The 14,308-nt window shown below is 42.1% G+C and overlaps 1 protein-coding gene across 1 annotated transcript in view; it reads right to left on the bottom strand.

The window, feature by feature from the left end:
• Positions 1-14,308, bottom strand: part of TNN (tenascin N) — a 181,234-nt gene that overhangs the window by 122,523 nt on the left and 44,403 nt on the right. The window lies entirely within an intron of this gene.

Here is a 14,308-nt window from a genome sequence, read left to right as displayed (position 1 = left end):
AGGCGTTGGATAGCGGGTATGTACAAATGACTATTCCCACTCCAATGAGTGCAACATTAGGGAAAACGTTGGATAGCGTAAGAGTAAAAATTACTATGCCAACTCCAAAGGGTGCTGTATGGAAAGCGTTGGATAGCGTAGATTGGCTAATTACTATTCCAACTCCAGAGGGTGCAACAGTAAGGAAAACGTTGGATAGCGTAGGGGGAAAAATTACTATTCCCACTCCAGAGAGTGCAACAGTAGGGAAAGTGTTGGATAGCGTAGGGAGAGAAATTACTATCCCCACTCCAATGAGTGCAACATTAGGGAAAGTGTTGGATAGCGTAAGGGTAAAAATTACTATTCCAACTCCAGTGAGTCGAACAGTAGGGAAAGCATTGGATAGCGTATGGGTAAAAAATAATATTCCAACTCCAAAGGGTGCAACAGTATTGAAAGCGTTGAATAGCGTAGGTGGAAAAATTACTATTCCAACTCCAGAGGGTGCAACAGTAGGGAAAACATTGGATAGCGTAGGGGGGAAAATTACTATTCCCACTCCAGAGAGTGCAACATTAGGGAAAGCGTTGGATAGCGTAAGGGTAAAAATTACTATTCCAACTCCAGTGAGTGGAAAAGTAGGGAAAGCATTGAATAGCGTATGGGTAAAAATGAATATTCCAACTCCAAAGGGTGCAACAGTATTGAAAGCGTTGGATAGCGTAGGTGGGAAAATTACTATTGCAACTCCAGAGGGTGCAACAGTAGGGAAAACATTGGATAGCGTAGGGGGAAAAATTACTATTCCCACCCAGAGAGTGCAACATTAGAGAAAGCGTTGGATAGCGTAATGGTAAAAATTACTATTCCAACTCCAGTGAGTGGAAAAGTAGGGAAAGCATTGGATAGCAGGTGGGTAAAAATTACTATTCCAACTCCAGTGAGTGGAACAGTAGAGAAAGCATTGGATAGCGGGTATGTAAAAATGACTAATCCCACTCCAATGAGTGCAACATTAGGGAAAGCGTTGGATAGCGTAAGAGTAAAAATTACTATTCCCACTCCAGAGAGTGCAACAGTAGGGAAAACGTTGGATAGCGGGTGGGTAAAAATTACTATTCCAACTCCAGTGAGTGGAACAGTAGGGAAGGCGTTGGATAGCGGGTATGTACAAATGACTATTCCCACTCCAATGAGTGCAACATTAGGGAAAACGTTGGATAGCGTAAGAGTAAAAATTACTATGCCAACTCCAAAGGGTGCTGTATGGAAAGCGTTGGATAGCGTAGATTGGCTAATTACTATTCCAACTCCAGAGGGTGCAACAGTAAGGAAAACGTTGGATAGCGTAGGGGGAAAAAATTACTATTCCCACTCCAGAGAGTGCAACAGTAGGGAAAGTGTTGGATAGCGTAGGGAGAGAAATTACTATCCCCACTCCAATGAGTGCAACATTAGGGAAAGTGTTGGATAGCGTAAGGGTAAAAATTACTATTCCAACTCCAGTGAGTCGAACAGTAGGGAAAGCATTGGATAGCGTATGGGTAAAAAATAATATTCCAACTCCAAAGGGTGCAACAGTATTGAAAGCGTTGAATAGCGTAGGTGGAAAAATTACTATTCCAACTCCAGAGGGTGCAACAGTAGGGAAAACATTGGATAGCGTAGGGGGGAAAATTACTATTCCCACTCCAGAGAGTGCAACATTAGGGAAAGCGTTGGATAGCGTAAGGGTAAAAATTACTATTCCAACTCCAGTGAGTGGAAAAGTAGGGAAAGCATTGAATAGCGTATGGGTAAAAATGAATATTCCAACTCCAAAGGGTGCAACAGTATTGAAAGCGTTGGATAGCGTAGGTGGGAAAATTACTATTGCAACTCCAGAGGGTGCAACAGTAGGGAAAACATTGGATAGCGTAGGGGGAAAAATTACTATTCCCACCCAGAGAGTGCAACATTAGAGAAAGCGTTGGATAGCGTAATGGTAAAAATTACTATTCCAACTCCAGTGAGTGGAAAAGTAGGGAAAGCATTGGATAGGGTATGGGTAAAAAATAATATTCCAACTCCAAAGGGTGCAACAGTATTCAAAGCGTTGGATAGCGTAGGTGGGAAAATTACTATTCCAACTCCAGAGGGTGCAACAGTAGGGAAAACATTGGATAGCGTAGGGGGAAAAATTACTATTCCCACTCCAGAGAGTGCAACATTAGGGAAAGCATTGGATAGCGTAAGGGTAAAAATTACTATTCCAACTCCAGTGAGTGGAAAAGTAGGGAAAGCATTGGATAGCGTATGGGTAAAAAATATTATTCCAACTCCAAAGGGTGCAACAGTATTGAAAGCGTTGGATAGCGTAGGTGGGAAAATTACTATTCCAACTCCAGAGGGTGCAACAGTAGGGAAAACATTGGATAGCGTAGGGGGAAAAATTACTATTCCCACTCCAGAGAGTGCAACATTAGGGAAAGCGTTGGATAGCGTAAAAGTAAAAATTACTATTCCCACTCCAGAGAGTGCAACAGTAGAGAAAGCATTGGATAGCGGGTGGGTAAAAATTACTATTCCAACTCCAGTGAGTGAAACAGTAGGGAAAGCGTTGGATAGCGGGTATGTAAAAATGACTCTTCCCACTCCAATGAGTGCAACATTAGGGAAAACATTGGATAGCGTAAGAGTAACAATTACTATTCCCACTCCAGAGAGTGCAACAGTAGGGAAAACGTTGGATAACGGGTGGGTAAAAATTACTATTCGAACTCCAGTGAGTGGAACAGTAGGGAAAGCGTTGGATAGCATATGGGTAAAAATTACTATTCCAACTCCAGAGGGTGCAACAGTAGGGAAAGCGTTGGATAGCATAGGGAGAAAAATTACTATTCCAACTCCAAAGGGTTCAACAGTAAGTAATGCCAATTAATAAATATTTACAAAATATATTACACATAGAAATTTGTAATTATTTACAATTAAATTACTTCCCACACTATTCCCCTATAAACCCACAACCCGCTCTGGTACTAAAACATAACATTTAATAAAAATTAACATTAATTGCCAATTACATAATTAATTCATCAAATAAAATAATTAATTGCCAATTAATAATTACTAATAAATTACTTCCCACCCTATTCCCCTATAAACCCACAACCCACTCTTGTACTAAAACATAACATTTAATAATAATTAACATTAATTACCAATTAAATAATTAATTTATAAATTAAAATAATTAATTGCCAATTAATAATTAAATAAAAAATATTAATATTTACTATTAAATTACTTCCCACCCTATTCCTCTATAAACCCACAACCCGCTCTGGTACGGAAAAATAACATTTAATAAAAATTAACATTAATTACCAATTAAATAATTAATTTATCAAATAAAATAATTAATTGCCAATTAATAATTACAATTAAATTACTTCCCACCCTATTCCCCTATAAACCCACAACCCGCTCTGGTAATAAAACATAACATTTAATAAAAATTAACATTAATTACCAATTAAATAATTAATTTATCAATTAAAATAATGAATTACCAATTAATTATTACAATTAAATTACTTCCCACCCTATTCCCCTATAAACCCACAACCCGCCCCGGTACTAAAACATATAATTTACTTAAAAATAGATTTATTAATATATAAATATAATACACATATAATATAAATTAATTTAAATACTTTACAAAAACATATAACACATACATAATAAAAATCTAAAAAATAATACAAATATCGATATTAATAACATCGAAATTAGTTACATCGATATATATGCTATCGATATTACTAACTTCGATTTTACTTACATCGATATAAATGATTTCGATATTACTTACCTCAGGGTCGATATTCTGTCCTACGATATTCTTGACATCGATATTCTGTACCTTCGAAATTTTAAACACGATATTTTGGTAGGTCGAAATTTTCAACTCGATATTTTGACTGTGTACCCCATAGGGAGTGTTTAATTTGAGCCAGTGGTTGCAGGGGATGGGGACCGTTACATATTTATAAGGACCAGATCTTATTGTTCATCATCAGGCTTTGATCCAAAGCAAGAGAGAAAAGAGTGAGTTAAAGAGTTAGAAAGAGTAGGGTGGCAGAAGAAAGAGACATTTGGCAGAATCAAGACTAAACAGCCCTGGCATTTATCAGCGCTGGCGAGGGCTCCTACATTGGGCCGGCACCTATTTCTTTACAATTTAAGTATTGAGTGCAGTTCTTCAGCCAAAGGGGTCTAGCCATCACCATTGATCACCACAAAAGCATTCCCCTATTGTTGGCTTTGGTACTCTTAAAAAGAGCCAAAAATCACACGAAAGAGCAACAGAGTTGGAACACAAACTTCGGGACTGCAGTTACTACTCTTAGGAGAAGTATTTTGTTATCCCACTCAACTTTCCACACTAGCCCCTCCACCATACTGATAACTGATATCCACTTCTGCGTGAGTTGTTACGTTTTCTTGTTTACCTAATCTTTTTACAGTATTTCTTGTCCTGATGCTCTTAAACCACAAACATGCAAGTGATAATAGATAGGCATACATGTGCCCTGTTCTTAGCCATACAAACGTGGTAGGTGTGTCATAGGTCATACTACAATCAACTATTTCTGCAAGCAAATAAGCAGGTGCGCATGAAATCTCCCCGGACAGTGCGAGTGCCACGATGCCACACTAGCGGCAGCTGCCTGCTATGCAAGCCTTAGGTAACACAGCATTACACATATGTGATTTGTCAGTGGTGCTGACACCCTCACACACAGACTGACCTACACACACATGCAGCATTAGAAAGACCCTGCCTGTCCATGATGCATAAAAACAATCACGCGCACACACACACACACACACACGCACACACACACGCCCAATAGGTCTATGCACATGCCCATTTTGGGTGCTAGAAGACGGACAGGCGCACACACACATGCATTATAGGAGCCAGAATTGCGCTGGAACAATAACATACGTTCAAATTCCGCCAGCACGCCATACTAAGTACACCCCCCCCCCCCTCCACACACACACACACACTGTCTCCGAGGTCCGAAATCTCAGACCGACAAACTTCGGACATGAATTCCAGGCTCAGAGACACCGGGCCCGGTTTCGCTGGTTACCGACGCACACCCGGTGAAACGCTGCAGGAGTCGAGGGCAGGAACACGGCTCGGGCCCTGTCCGACCCCTGCAGCATCACACGGGGAGCGTGCTGTGCTCCCCCCAAGTAGGCCTGCGACACTGCCTGGACCTTCCATACCTCCCCAGAAGAAGGGTGGCTTTCAATCAATGACGGGGCCGAGGCTGTGTACACCCCCCTCCCATTGGCCCAGAGGACATCAAAGAGGGAGCAGACAATGCTGTCCTCAGAGTGTCCCCCACCATTACTTTCCTAACCACCGGAAATTCCAGCCCCCCACTCAAACTGCCCCTCCGGCTGACACTTTCCGCCTACTCTGAGCAGGCAGGAGATGCCAGCATCTTCCTTCATGGATTTGGGTAAAAACAAATGGAAAAAGAGCAGTATTCCCAAGTCCCTGTGATTATTACCCGTTCTGGGGAGAAAACTCGTTGTTGGCGAGTTTAGGCGAGGAGACACCGGGAAGTCAGCAATTCCGTCCCTCCAGTATCATTCCCCACACCAAAGTCCACCGAACTTAAGTCTGGGTGCCTGCATGTGCACTGTCCATGGTGCTGACAGAACTATACGGCAACCCACATACCATGAGAGGCTGGGGAAAGGGACCACTGTTGGCAATAGAAGCTTCCTGCCCCGAAGCATAGGAGGACAGACAGTGGAGGTTGTAGTCCTAGATAACGACTTGTGTCACAACACATGTCTGTTACCAATGTATAAAGCAGGTATGAAGGGATTGGCTACATCCTCATATATACAACATGGATGTTTCCATATGTGAAAGAGGAGGCTCACAGTGTGCACAACAGGTGGGCGTAGAAAGAAACAATTTTCCCTTAACAGATGTTGCAGTCAGCCTAGGAATTTCCAGAACAATGAGCCCTTTCAGCAGTCTTCTCGGGGCAAGAAACCGAAGTGTTCCCGACTATGCCAGGTCTGAATTTGATTTAAGCCCCGTGAGGGAGTCTTTTATTTCTATCTAGTCATAGATCACAGAAAAGCGTCCATGACCGACAAGTGAGCACTGCACATTGTGTCACAGGGATATATGATAGATTTTCATTCAAGTCTCCCAGATTCTCATTATATTCCACCCCGCAGCCCAGAGACCTTTTGTGAAGACAGATGCTACAAGACAGCATTCTTGCACTTGCTAAAAAGAAAGCTGTCTTTCTGGTCCCCCTACAGGAGAGAGGGTTGGGATGCTACTTTGTCAATTTTCTGATTCAAAAAGCCTCAATTCAATACAAGATGATTATAGATCAGAAGTCCCTCAACATAGGTATCCCAACTGATGTTTTCCATATGAACTTAACCCAGCAGGTCATTCCCTAGAGATCGAAAGTGGATTGCGTAACAAAGATCCATCTTTAAGATGCATACATTCCATCCCTATTGCAGAGCCTTCTCAGATTCGTAGTGTGGGAGCAATGCAGCGGTTTCATGTTATTTCCTTTGGGTTATATAATGCTATGAGAGTATTCACAAAAGTGTTGACTCAAATGATTTATTTCCTTGCTTCGAGATCAGGGGACCAGTGGGCATTTTAACCTATTCACCCCCCTGATTCAGCCTCCATCATCTGCACAGGCTTAGAAACAGGGTTCGAGTTGGGGTACCACGCGGGTGGACGGCGTCCCCCTACTTATTTTACCGTGTTTTTACCGGGTGGACGCCATCCCCCTTGCCCAAAAGATGGAACTGGTGCCCGAGTCTGCACCTGAGCTAATGATAGCCATTCAAATGCACCCGAGCCTCAGACTAATCTCCCCTTCCACCTCGAGCCCTCCTCTTGCCAGCCTTTCTCAGAGCACAGCCGAGGCGCCAAGGCTTCAAGGAGCTGTGCTGTCAACACTCCAAGCATGTCACTTCCAGGGACCCCGACAGATGCCCGTAGTGCCTACGGCCCGAGTCTGTAATAACCATGTAATCTGAGGAATGGGTCCTCTGTATAGTGTGTTCTTGTGTTTGGTTGACTGCCACTTACTGCAGTATTATACCTCTACTTGTATCTTGTGTGTATTCACGCATTTCAGAATGCAGCAAATTTCGTGGCGTCAATTCCTGTTGTAACGTCACTTCCGGTTTACTCACACATGAAAGGGGAGAGGGTCTACACACAACTCTGCCACCCTGAACCCCCTAAAGCCAAACCAGTATACACAGAAAGGGGTGGAGAGGAAAAAGAAACTTATACGGAAGCGTCTGAACAGTGACACATTAGTGTATTGTGAAAAACTGCCCTCACTCACACACAATGTGTGTGACATGCTTCATCATCGGGTCTGCTGCGACGCCCAGGCATAGGCACGCACTGAGCGGAGCATAGGGAGGGGGAACATAAAATACAGAAACAGAACTCAACACCCCTTTCTGTGTATACTATACGTCACTTCCGGTGACACCACCTAACTTGGATCGTCCTCCCACTTCTGTTTTTTAGGACTTGTGCCCTGCTTAGAAAGATACAGGAGTGGTGATCCAAGTCCTTCAGGGGTGTGCATTCTTAATAAACATGGAGAAGTCCCACTCATTCTCTAAGCCTGGAGTATATTGGAGCATGGTCAGGACAGATGTAGGGAAGGCTCCCTCCGTGTAGGCCATTGTAAAAAGCTGAAAAATCTTCTGAAACTACTGATGTCAAAGAAGGAAGCTCCTCTAAGGGAATAGCTTTGTGCTCAAGGGAATTTGATAATTAGGGAAACTGTTCTTTTCCTATACACATCCTTAAATATACAAGAGATTTGGGATATTAAACTATCTTTATCTTTCTGTTTTTCCCTTCTTTAGGCAGGCTCTCTGTTTATTATTTCTTGGGTGACAATCCATCATGGGCAAAGTATTAGGTCACATCCTTCAACATTGGATTTCAGGTTCAGACGGCTACTAGACACCTATCCCAAGGTGTTTTGGGGACATCTGGCTTGGTGGCTGGATTTAACCTCTTTTGAGTACGGGACTGTTTGCACCCTAGGACCCAAAAGTCCTGACCACGATGTCAGCAGTATTGGTTGCGGGTGGTGCTGGAGTGTCAGACAGTCCAAGTTCCTTGGTCTCACAAGACAAGGAGAGTTGCCAGTTCTCTACCTTGAAGGAGCTAATAGTGCTTTGGAAGACCTTGCAGGTGTTTTCTTTTGGGATCAAGGGACTGGCTCTTATAATCATTGTAGACACTAGACAACACAATTGGTGAAGGCGCATCCAAATCGCCAGTTTGGAACAGGGTCACAGTCTCTGAATCTGTTAACACATCAGATGAACTCATGGGAAAAAGTCGATCTTTTCTCTCTCTCACCCCTATATTCAGGGTGTACGGAAAGTTCTGGCACACCGCATTAGTCAAATCTTTCCTTTATCTCAAGACTTAGACCTCAATTCTTTATTCTTTCAAAATACATGTTTGCGAAAAGTTCTAATGTATAGCCATTGGTATTTGTTTCTAGATTTCAAAGACCTCAGATATCTTGAGGATATCTGAGCCACTGGCCAAGAAGTCTACTTCATGCCTTCTCTCCGATGAATATGACTCTTTACTAGGTGAGTCATTACATCGTGTGGCATTACAACGCGGTTGTTACAACGACCGCGTTGTTACCACGCAATGCCATTACTACGCAAGTCATTACATCGACTTGCATTAGATGGTGCGCTGACATTGAAATATTTAATTTACTATTCCAACTCCAGCCTACGCAACAGTAGGGAAGGTGTTGGAATACTAAACGATACTATTCCTAAGGCTAGCACGCCATCTACGGCAAGTCAATGTAATGACTAGCGTAGTAATGGCATTGCGTGATAACAACGCGGTCGTTGTAATGACCGCGTTGTAAAGGCATTGCGCTTTAATCACTGCAATGTAAAGATCGTTTTCCATCTCGGATACCTCTTATTGCCAGGGCACTATGAATGATTCAGAGAGAACAGGCAGAAGTGATCTAGGTCGTACCTCATTGGCCCAGGAGAACATGGTTCCCTCTTCTCAGTGTACTCTCAGTGGGGAAGAAGTTCATTCTTCCTCTATAGCATCATCCCTTCAGTTGTTCTGCCCTTCCCCTAACATACCTACAATGCTCAAAACTGTTGATCTTGAGGGTCTCTTGAATGAAGGTTCTTCCCTTTCTGTTTTCCTGTGCATTTAAGATTCTAGGAGGGCTTCTACAAATAACGCTTATAATCGCCATTGTGTTTCTTTTGACAGGTGGTGGAGGGGCGGGGGCAGTAAGAATCTGTCTCTATTATATTGTTTTTGAGAATCTATTCTACAATTTATTTTGGATTGTCTTGACAGGAAACTTTCTGTTTTGTTTGCTATCATAGATCTTCCTGGGGGATTTCTCTTCAGTTCATGCCCTGGAACCTAGGATTTTTATTGGCTTTGAGTGTTTTGGGCCAAAAGCTAGAGTGCTATTCCCTTCTTGGGACCTTCCTTTGACTTTATCTTTTTACCAAAAACCCTTTTGAACCTTTGGAAAGATCATCAGAGAAATTCCTAACAGTTAGGGTTTACTTTTTGGTGGCTGATATGATGGCAAGTAGAATTGGTGAGTTGGGTTTCTTACCATGCCGCCATCCAATTTAAGATTTTCAGAACACGATTGTCTCATCTTTAGGTCCAAGTTTGCTACTTAAGATACATTTTGCAGTCAATAGAGATCATTAAATAGTTCTTTCATGTTCCGAAACGAGATTCCTCTACAGATTCAGGGTCTTTGAATATCTCCCCTTGGATGTTGTAAGGGCTTTAATGATTCATCTATGTAGGAGGGCAGTTTTTAGATAATATGTCAGTTTGTTTATGAATTTTTGGGGCGTTACATGAAACACATAAAAGGTGATTGGAGGAATGCTTGCAAATAGTCTAACCATAAGCAGTCGCTTAGGGTAACCTTCCAACCTATCGCTTTTGTGCCCACCATGCCACTTCAGATTAGACCCGACCATATGCAAATCAACAGGACCATGGCTGATTTGCATATGGATGTGTCTAATCTGAGGTGGCATGAAGTAAAAAAAATGGTGTACTGGTATGCAGACTCTAGTGATTGCCAGTGTCTGAGCATAATGCAAGCATTCCATCCATCACCTTGTTGTTAGTTGAAGGATCCTCAAGGATCAGTGTGTGCTCATTCTATCATGGGGATTGTCTCTTCCTGGGGTGAAAAGGCAAGTTGTTTAATTGTGGCCATTTGCAAGGATACTATCTGGGCTTCTCCCTTCAACTTTGTGTCACATTACTGGCTAACTATATCTCATGATTCTGAATTAGGTTTTGGTAACAACATTCTTTCTGAAGCAACTGTTGTGTAACATCTTTGTTGACCAACATGGCTAGATTTCTTTTTCTTTTTCTTTTTTGGTATTTTTTTTTATCTAGGTGGGTTTTCAAGTAAGCTTTTAGCATGCTTTAAAACCATATGTTTGTGCATTGTGTTCTTAGAAGTGTTCCAAGGAGGAGCATGGCTGGCAGGCCCCAGCAACAAAACCAACCCCCATCGTCAGTGAAACAGGCCCTCACCCTGCCCGCCCACCGAAATGGCTGGTAGCCAGTCATGCCCTTTTACAACCCTTCTTCCCTCCCTTCCTGGGAGCTTTCATCAGCTATCTGATAAGAGGCTTAAATTATGCATGAAGGACTAATCAGGGGATAGAGTTTATAGTGGGGAAACAATCTATATTCATAGATATAGAAAACAGCATGGCGCTGTAGTGATTCATTGGGGAAATAGACGTTAAATCTCATGGAAAAAGTACAAGGAGGAGGAAGGAAGTGTAAGAGTAATGAATATTACCAGTAAGTAACCTGTTGTAACTTGTGTTTCCCTGCTGCTCAGCTTTTATGTATGATGTGTGGAATGTTAGATGATTGGAATGTTGGTGTGCTGTGAATGTCAGTTGAGTGAGGGCTGAGCAGCAGGACAGCTGCTCCTGATGGGGTTTTCCTTTATATCTTAATTAACTTAAATAAAGTAACCTGATCTATCTTACATGAAGTATCCATCATCTCTTTGAGTACAACATTTTGGCGACATTTGGGGACTTTTCTGAAAAGAATCAACGCGTGCAAAGGAAAAAGACTATATGAAAACTTCATTCTTGCCAAGGAAAGAAAAGATAAAGTACCGGTGAAGAGGGAGAAAGAAGACTAAAGGTAAAAAAGAAAATTTAAGTTTTGATGAAAAGTGCGTGTGTGACTGGCAAACAAACCCCATCAGTGACCCTGACATCGGTCGCCCTGAAACTAAGGTTTGACAGATTGGATTTGTTTAATTTACCAACAGAAGTGTGGAGTATCACTGTACTCTACCTGAAGATCAGAATTTGTCATCTTGATAAGGCAAATGACATTACCTCTGTGACTGTTCAAAAAGAAAATTAAACTTTGACAAGGCACAAGAGATAAGCAGCGCTGTGAGATTAGCACTGTCAATGTTGAAAAAGAATGAAATTTTGTCAAGGCAGAAGAGATTAGCGCTAGGACAGTCAAAAAAGACAGAGACAGAACTAACGCTGTGACTGTTAAAAAAGGAAGTGCTCTGTTTTTGTTAAAAAAGAGGAAGAACTAGCGCTGTGACTATTAAAAAGGAAATGCACTGTTTTAGTTAAAAGGAGCAAGAGCAACTGTTGACAAACAGAGGTTATAGCCGCTTTGTGTTTGGAAACTATAGCGCAGAATGACCCATGGTAAAGTGATTTTGTTAGACGTTAACAACAAAATATGATCGGCGTTTGAGGCGATTTGTGATCGTTCAACAGCAACGTATGGAGTGGGGTTTCAGAGAGCAGAAGCGTCTTTCGAAATTTGAAACAGCAGTGACTCGAGCGGAGACGCACGAGCTGACTTCTCACTCACCGTTTGGATTTTCTGCACAGCGGCATCTTTCTTAAAGAGACAGTAGCGCTGAGGAAGCTGGAGAGACCTCAAACGTCACAAGTAGTAGTGATGCAATCACGCCACGTAGCGGCCATCTTGGAATAACATTGTGTAACTAGGCAACACGTCAGAGAAAGGCAACACGCCTGGGAAAATAACACGTCACGGAGTTGGAGCGGGACAGTGAACTTTGTGACTCATAATGTCACTTTAAATCCGTCATTCCCGAAGATAGTGAGTGCCATTTAAGTAATTCTGACAAGGGAAAACAGTAGGGGTGTCTGCGGAAGGCGAAAGTCATCGATGTTTCAATTTACAAAAGGCACTGCAACCTGTAGACTTAAACTAAACGAGACAATAAGGGTAATAACAGTGAAGGGAAACAATTATGCCATCATACTACCTGGTGTCGTTGACATGGTGTTGCTACAATCGATGGCTGGAACTGGGGGATGCCCTAATGATGAAAGACGATCTACGCTGCGGACACTCTGATGGAACAATTCTCATTGAATTAGACGAACAGTACAATGCTAAGGATGCTTGAAGATAGGTGTAACTTGCTACTGTGTATGAGTGGAGATCTAGGGAATGTCTCATATTTTACTTCCTGTGCGAAGACTATGTTGGTGTTGGTGATTGTTTCTTTAGGAGTTGTTACACAACTAGTATTGTGTGTGGGTCGTGTTTGGATGTCAGGCGACTCATTAACTCATGTTGGTTGTGGCTATGTGGTATATAGTCACTCATTGGTTATTTGGGGACTATGCTGTATATAGTCACTCATTGGTCATTTTGCTTTGTGTTGGTGATTGTTTCACCAAGAGTTGTTACACAACTGGGGTTGTGTGTGAGTGTCTCTAGACGTTAGGCAACTCATTACTCATGTTTGTGGGGGCTATGTGGTATATAGTCACCCCTTGGTTGCGTTGTTTGGGTATTGAAGTTTATTTGGCAAGAGTTGTTACACAGCTTATGTTGTGTGTGAGTGTGTCTCGACTCATTAACTCATGTTTGAAGTGGCTATGTAGTATGTGGTCACTTGGTTATTTGGGGACTATGCTGTATATAGTCACTCATTGGTTATTTTGTTTTGGTTTAGGTGTTTGCTTCACCAAAGAGTTGTTCCACAACTGGTGTTGTGTGTGAGTGTCTCTAGATGTTAGGCGACTCATCAGCTCATGTTTGTGGAGGCTATGTAGAACATGGTCACCCCTTGGTTGTTATTTGGGGGCTATGCTGTATATAGTCACTCATAAGTTATTTGGTTTTGGAGTTAGTGATTGTTTCACCAAAGAGTTGTTACACAACTGGTGTTGTGTGTGAGTGTCTCTAGATGTTAGACGACTCATTACTCATGTTTGTGGGGGCTATGTGGTATATGGTCACCCTTTAGTTGTGTTTGTTCCCAATGGTTCTTGCGTGTGAGTTGGCGTCAGGTTGTTGAGCCACTCATTAACACAAGTTGTTTGCCGCATATGTCCAGTTTGGGTTGGTTGAGTGCACGTGGTTTCCCGGCTACGTTGTACTTGTTGTGTGCATGCTGAGGTATGCTTGGGTGTGTGTGTAGTTTCCCGTAGTAAGGATGAGTTGTTGCGTTAAGTTTGTTCCTTTGTGTCTTGCTTGTTATACTGGTCTGGCCAACTTGTATAATTAGTGGCATAAGGATGTAGGATGAAGATAGTTGTTCATTTCAGGAAGGAATGCGGATTGTGTTCAAATTATTTTGTTTTGTGTTGTCCATTTGTACTTTAGTACATTGTTTTAATATCTTTGACTATGTATATTAGAGTGCATCTTATTGACAACCATTTTATTGCTTTATGCAATTGTACCCATAACGAAGGGAGATATGTTGTAACTTGTGTTTCCCTGCTGCTCAGCTTTTATGTATGATGTGTGGAATGTTAGATGATTGGAATGTTGGTGTGCTGTGAATGTCAGTTGAGTGAGGGCTGAGCAGCAGGACAGCTGCTCCTGATGGGGTTTTCCTTTATATCTTAATTAACTTAAATAAAGTAACCTGATCTATCTTACATGAAGTATCCATCATCTCTTTGAGTACAACATAACCCAAGCACTAAAAGGTCAGGAGAAGAAGGTTGTAATCGATTAGAGGCCATCGGTCAGCCAAACCCTCCACATACATTGACATCAGGCTCAAAGAAATTTCCAGCAACTGTTTAGGCAATCCCCTTTCTTGATCACATCACATTACCTGTGCTGTAAGTCTGTTGTTGTGATTCAAGCTGGTAATTGGTTATTTTCTCCTCTATACCCTTCCTG

This window comes from Lissotriton helveticus, chromosome 1_1 (assembly GCF_964261635.1).
Source record: "Lissotriton helveticus chromosome 1_1, aLisHel1.1, whole genome shotgun sequence".
Taxonomy (NCBI): Eukaryota; Metazoa; Chordata; class Amphibia; order Caudata; family Salamandridae; genus Lissotriton; species Lissotriton helveticus.
Note: the sequence above shows the minus strand (reverse complement) of the source record. Positions and strands in the feature narration are given on the sequence as shown.